Genomic DNA, 7,053 nt, shown 5'->3' with positions numbered 1-7,053 from the left:
TCATGACAAAGAAAATACAGAAGTTTTTATTTAAATTTTCCTTATTTGCCAAGACCAAGGATTATAAAAGAGAGGGAGGGGGTGCCTTCATGAGACACAACTCTATCTATTTTCCTCCCTCTCTTCCTTGGTGGTGGCCGGCCCTTAGATCCTGCTCTTCTCCTTTTCTCTTCCTCCTTGGTGGCCGACAGCATCAACACAAGAGGAGTCCTTGGTGGTCGGTTCTAGCTAGGAGAAAAAGGAGAGAAAGGAGGCTTTGCTCTTGCGTCCCTTGGAGCTTGAAGGTTGGTGGCCGAATCTTGCTAGAAGGAAGGTGTTGGTGGTTCTCATCTCGGTAGATCGTTGCCTACACAATGTCCGAGATAAGAAGAGGAATACTGTAGAAGATCAAGAGGTTATTGTTTACAAAGAAAGATATAACTAGTAATTATTTTCCGCATCATACTAGTTTTTCTTTGTATGAATTCCAAACACAAGAGGCTAGTGATTCTAGATTTTCGGATTAGATATTCGAAGTTGTGTTTTTTTTTTGTTTTTCGGATTTGTGATTCGATTGTTCCTTTTGATTAAACCTAGAGTTATATAAGGAAATTAACTATTAGATTTCTTTAAAAGGCTTTGTCTAGGCGGTGGTGGATGATCTCATACCCAAGAAGGCCTAGTGCCTCGCCATGCAGTCCTGGAAGCCAATTATAGAAATTAATATTTAATTGAATTTATAACATAGGTGGATTTGGATCAATAATGTTAAGCATCGTTTGCGATCCAAGTTTAAACCATTAAGAATAGATAAGTTAAATTTGGAATCAATAATGTTAAGTTTCGTTTGTGATTCCAAATTTAATTTCTAAAGAACACAATAGGTTGTTAGGAAAGGTTCAGGACTTGTATAAAATTTTTATACAGTGGAACCGGTACGATCTTCCTAGGACCAACCAACAATTGGTATCAGAGCTAGGGTTTGCCTCTGTGTGTTTGGTTTTCAATTTAATTATGCACATGTCATACATAATTTAGGCAGGATAATAGTAGGATGTGCTAACTCTGTGGTTCCAGGCTCCAACTATTATGGCTTATAGATATTGTGTGTGATTGGACCCTTGGACATGTCAAGGGCATTTTATTATGTGTGCATGATTACATTTAACTAATATAGTAGGAGCTATATTAGCCTTAGGATTTTATATTTTTGTTTTGATCTAAATTACATGTACATTCCTTTGTGGAATATAAGATCGATATATGTAAAATTCTATTTTTGTCGCAGATCGTATCCTTGCAAGGCATGGTACTTTTTGAGGACCAGAAGTGCAGCAGAAAAGGAAGCTCGATGGACCCGACGACATGAATCTTAGAGCTGGCAGCACGCGAAGGACAGTGATGGAAAAAGCCATAATAGTTGGGAAATTAATTTTCATATTTATTGCTTTTATTTACTGTAGTGTGTGTGATGTGTGCTTGCTAGGTTAAAATTCCTCACCTTAAATAACTAAGTGGGAGAGGGATTTTAAATAAATTCCACGGTCTCCATTACTGGTTTGTAAGTGATGCAAACAAACTTACGCATTGGCTCTGAGTGTCTTCCTCCATATCGGATGAGTTTGTTTGCAGATCACTAAATCAAACTTCAATTTGGATGATTATAGAAAATTAATTAGGAGCGTGTGATCTTCCCCATCGGAAGGGGCACAATCCTATTTAATGGACTAAGTATCAAGTAATGATATACACTTAGGCACAATTAATAGTATCCTCCCCATCGGAGTCACTGCTATTATTTGTGCGATCGAAGGAAAAACCAACTATTAATTTTATTTGTCATAAAGTTAGGTTGACAAGAATAAAATTAATGGGTAAAACCTCCTCTTACAAATGATTAGTTTTGTATACGTCCACACTATCATGACATGCAAAATTCACGGTGTTTTGAGATGTTGGTAAATTTAAATAGTATTGTTTGAGGAATCAATATTATTTTAAAATTTAGAGTCTTGACCAAAGTTTGTTTTGTGATTCTTAGGATCTCTTTCAACCCACTGGCCATTATACTGAAAGAGAACAAACTTACTGGTCCCAATTACATAAATTGGAAAAGAAATCTGGACATTGTCCTAACTGCTGAAGGCTATAAGTTTGTTCTGTTAGAGGTCTGTCCTGATATGCCTAATAGTGATTCTAGTCAAGAGGAGATTGAGGCTCATAAGAAATGGGTAAAGGCAGATGAGATGACGCGGTGTTACATTTTGGCTTCAATGTCAAATGTGCTGCAACATCAGCATCAAGATTTACCAACTGCTTATGACATGATGAACAATCTCAAAGAACTCTTCGGACACCAGAGTCGGGCTGCTAGGTAAGAGGCAATGAGAAAGTTAATGACAACCATCATGTAAGAGGGTACACTCGTAAGGGATCATATCCTCAAGATGATGGGTTATCTTAACGAAATACAGATCCTTGGAGGTGAAATCGATGGGGAAACCCAGGTCGATATTATTCTCCAAATGCTACCCAGAAGTTTTGAGCATTTAGGTGGAACTTCTGACAGAACTTTAGGCAGCAGAAGGAATATTTCATCATAGTTCTCAGATTCACTTTGTTGAAAATGTTTCCTCTTCTAAGTCGAAAGGCAAGAAGAAGAAGAAACAAGCTGGCTCAGCAAAGAAAGTGAATAAATCTCTAGGTACTGGAACTAAAGCTGGAATGAAGAAGCCAAAGGGCAAGTGCTTCATCTGCAAGCAGGCTGGACATTGGAAGGCAGATTGTCCTCGTAGGAAAGAGAACAATAAAGGTATATCTCATTCTCTAATAGTTGAAACATGTTTAGCGGTGTTATCTACCAGCACATGGTGTGTAGATATGGGAGCCACTGATCATGTCTGCAACTCTTTGCAGGGGTTCCAGGAAACCTGACGACTATGTGAAGGAGAGATAACCGTCTACATGGGCAATGCTACTAAGGTGGCGGCTGTTGCAGTGGGAGACGTCTACTTATCTTTTGATAGGAATAGAAGTTTGGTTTTAAGAAATTTTCTTTATGTACCCAGTTTCAGAAAGAATTTAATTTCAGTTTCTAAACTGCATTTGGATGGATATTCTGTTTCTTTTAATAACAATGTGGTTATAAAGAGAAATAGAGTTATTATCTGTTATGGTGCATTGGTTGACAATTTATATACTTTAAATCTAATTTCTCCCACAAAACAACAAATGAAAATTAATAACACATCTTCTAATTCTAATAAGAGAAAGGAACCTTCGGAAATGAACCAAACATATCTTTGGCATCTAAGGCTTGGTTATATTAATTTAAGTAGGATTCAAAGGCTTATAGCTGATGGACTCTTGGGTTCATTAGTGGTGGAAAACTTTCCAACCTGTGAATCTTGCTTGGAAGGTAAAATGACCAAGAGACCTTTTAAGGCCAAGGGGTATAGAGCCAAAGATGTGTTAGAATTGGTTCATTCTGATTTGTGTGATCCTATGTCTATCCAAGCAAGAGGTGGCTTCGAATACTTTGTCTTTTTTATAGATGATTATTCAAGATACGAATACATTTACTTGATACACCGCAAGTCTGAGTGCTTTGATAAGTTCAAAGAGTATAAAGCTGATGTGGAGAAATGTTATGATAAAAGTATCAAGACACTATGGTCTGATCATGGTGGTAAATACCTCTAAGGAGAGTTTAGGAATTACTTATCAGAGGTCGGGATTCAATCCCAATTGCCCGCACCTGGTACACCCCAACAGAATGGCGTGGCAGAACAAAGGAATATGACTCTTATGGAGATGGTTAGATCAATGATGAGTTATTCAAAATTACCAAATTCATTTTGGGGATATGCTCTGGAAACGACAGCGCACATTCTGAACTTGGTGCCTTCTAAATTAGCACCCTCTACTCCCACAGAATTGTGGAATATGCAAAAGTCCAGTTTGAGACATATTCGGATTTGGGGAAGTCCAACACATGTGCTGAAAGCAGATGCTGAGAAGTTGGAATCTCGTACAGAAATTCGCGTGTTTATGGGTTATCCTAGAGGAACGAAAGGTGGTTTATTTTATAGTCCTAAAGACCATAAGGTCATTGTTAGCACTAATGCCCAGTTTTTAGAAGAAGACTATATAATGGACCACAAGCCTAGAAGTAAAATTGTTCTAGAAGAAATTAGAGAGGATATATCTACTTTAGTACCAATAGTACAAGATGAAGTACCACAAGAAACTACAACACGTGTCACAAATGATGCACAGTTACAGACAATGCTTCGTCGTAGTGGGAGGGTTGTGAGGCAACCTGAGAGATTCATGTTTTTGGAAGAATCTTAGGATTTGATCTCGGGTAAACATGAACCTGATCCCCGGACATATGACGAAGCACTCCAAGATAAAGATGCAGTATCTTGGCAAAAGACGATGAATTCTGAAATAGAATCTATATATTCTAATAAGGTCTGGGAGCTTGTAGAACCACCAAATGGTGTAAAAGCCATTGGATGCAAGTAGATCTACAAAAGGAAAATAGGGACAGATGGGAAGGTAGAAACCTTCAAAGCAAGGCTTGTTGTGAAAGGGTACACTAAGAAAGAGGGAATCGATTATGAGGAAACCTTTTCACCGGTAGTTATGCTTAAGTCTATCCAGATACTCTTATCTATTGCCGCTCATATGGATTATGAGATTTGGCAAATGGATGTCAAGACAGCTTTCCTTAACGGAAGTCTTGAAGAAAACATCCATATGAAGCAACCAGAGGGGTTCATTGAAAAAGGCAAAGAGCATCTAGTGTGCAAGCTCAATCGGTCCATTTATGGACTGAAGCAAGCTTCAAGATCTTGGAACATCCGGTTTAACGAAGTAATCTAGTCATATGGATTTATTCAGTGTCTGGATGAGTCTTGTGTATACAAGAACTGTAACGGAAATATGGTGGTATTTCTTATACTATACGTAGATGACATTTTGTTAATTAACAACAATGTCAAGGTGTTATCGGACGTAAGGGTATGGTTATCCAAATAATTCGATATGAAGGACTTAGGAGAATGTGCACACATTCTTGGGATCAAAGTAATAAGGAATCGCAAGAAAAAGATGTTGTGCTTATCTCAAGTTTCATATATAGATACAATCCTTGCTCGTTTTAGCATGCAAAACTCAAAGAAAGGTTTCTTACCTTTTCGGCATGGAGTAGCTTTATCTAAAGAGATGTCTTCGGAAACATCAAAGGAGATAGAGGACATAAAGGCAGTTCCTTATGCTTCGATTGTGGGAAGCCTATTGTATGCAATGCTGTGTACGAGACCGGATATCTGTTTTGCCGTGGGCATGGTTAACAGATATCAAAGTAACCCTGGACAAGGACATTGGACTGTTGTAAAGCATATATTGAAGTACCTGAGAAGGACTAGAGATTATATGCTAGTTTACCAAGCAGATGATTTACTCCCTGTGGGTTACACAGATTCAGACTTCCAATCAGATAGGGGCAATAGTAAGTCTACATCAGGCTATGTGTTTACTTTAGGAGGTGGAGCCATTGCATGGAGGAGTATTAAGTAGAAATGCATTTCAGACTCAACCATGGAAGCTGAGTATGTGGCAGCCTCAGAAGCAGCCAAAGAAGTTGTATGGCTCATGAACTTCCTAATGAAATTAGATGTGATTCCTGGTTTGCCCAAAATCATCACAATTTATTGTGATAATAGCAGTGCAGTTACAAACTCGAAGGAACCACGAGCCCATAAGGCGAGTAAACATATAGAGCGCAAATACCACCTGATACGAGACATCGTTAAGCGAGGAGAAGTTGTTGTCGACAAGATTGCATCAGCAGATAACCTGGCAGATCCTTTCACTAAGGCCCTTCCAGCGAAAGCTTTTGATCGGCATGTGGAGGGGATGAGATTCAGATGTATGGCAGCAGATATGACAGCTTAGTATTTTAGTATAAGTGGAAGATTATTAGAATGTATACTAAAAGCCTAGCTTTTGTAAACATTTATTTTGAAATAAAGAATCACATTGGTCAAAAATATCTACATTTATATGCTAAGTGTAGTTGTTCAATTAATTTATATTATAGATAACATGGTGTGTGGTGTCATACTCAGAAGATCATGTTATCAGTTCTTTATAAATTATAAACAGTAGCTCACGACTAAGATGGATAGGAACAAACCATTGTAATAGTCGTAGTGTAATTTGGTATTAGTTTATCTTAACTATAAAATTACACTAGTATACTCTGAGTATATTGAGCAGGACCATTTAAGGTGAGTTCTTTTTGTGCTGACTTAATAAAAGTACAAGACCTTAGTTATTATGGAAGTGTGTGCTCTTAATCCTAATATAATATCAAGCACATATATTTAGTATTCATTTCTTTAACTTATCAAAGGGTAAGATTTAGCTCGATAAATCAAAAGGTCCGATAAGTTGGGAAATGATATTACTTATAGTATGTGTTGTTGATTATAGAAGGAAACTGTGTCCTAGTAATCTAGGTTGATAATGCCCCCAAGAGGAGCTCATAAGGTTTGTCATGTTAAACCCTGCAGGTGGACTTAGTCCGACATGATAATAAGGTTGAGTGGTACTACTCTTGGACTAAGATATTAATTAAAGAGAGTTGTCAGTAACTCATTTAGTTAGTGGACATTTGACATCTTAAACACAAGGAGACTAACACACTCATAATAAGAAGGAGCCCAAAATGTAATTTGGGATTGGTGCGGTAGTTCAATAATAATTCTTTAGTGGTATGAATTATTATTGATGAAATTAAGTTGGGTGTTCGGGGCGAACACGGGAAACTTAATTTCATTGGGAGACCAAAAGAACTCCTCCTCTCGGTCCCTATCATAGCCTCTTGTATATAGAGAATTATACCCACCGCATATCCACCTCCTACCCACCCTTAGGTGGTCGGCCAAGCAAGCTTGGAGTCCAAGCTGGTTGTGGCCGGCCCTAATAAATATAAAAGGATTTTATTTTAAATCTTTTCTTATGTGGATATCATGGTTTTAAAAGAGAGAGTTTAAAGTTTAA

Source organism: Zingiber officinale, chromosome 1A (assembly GCF_018446385.1).
Source record: "Zingiber officinale cultivar Zhangliang chromosome 1A, Zo_v1.1, whole genome shotgun sequence".
In the NCBI taxonomy this organism is placed as follows: domain Eukaryota; kingdom Viridiplantae; phylum Streptophyta; class Magnoliopsida; order Zingiberales; family Zingiberaceae; genus Zingiber; species Zingiber officinale.
This window is presented reverse-complemented; position numbering follows the sequence as displayed.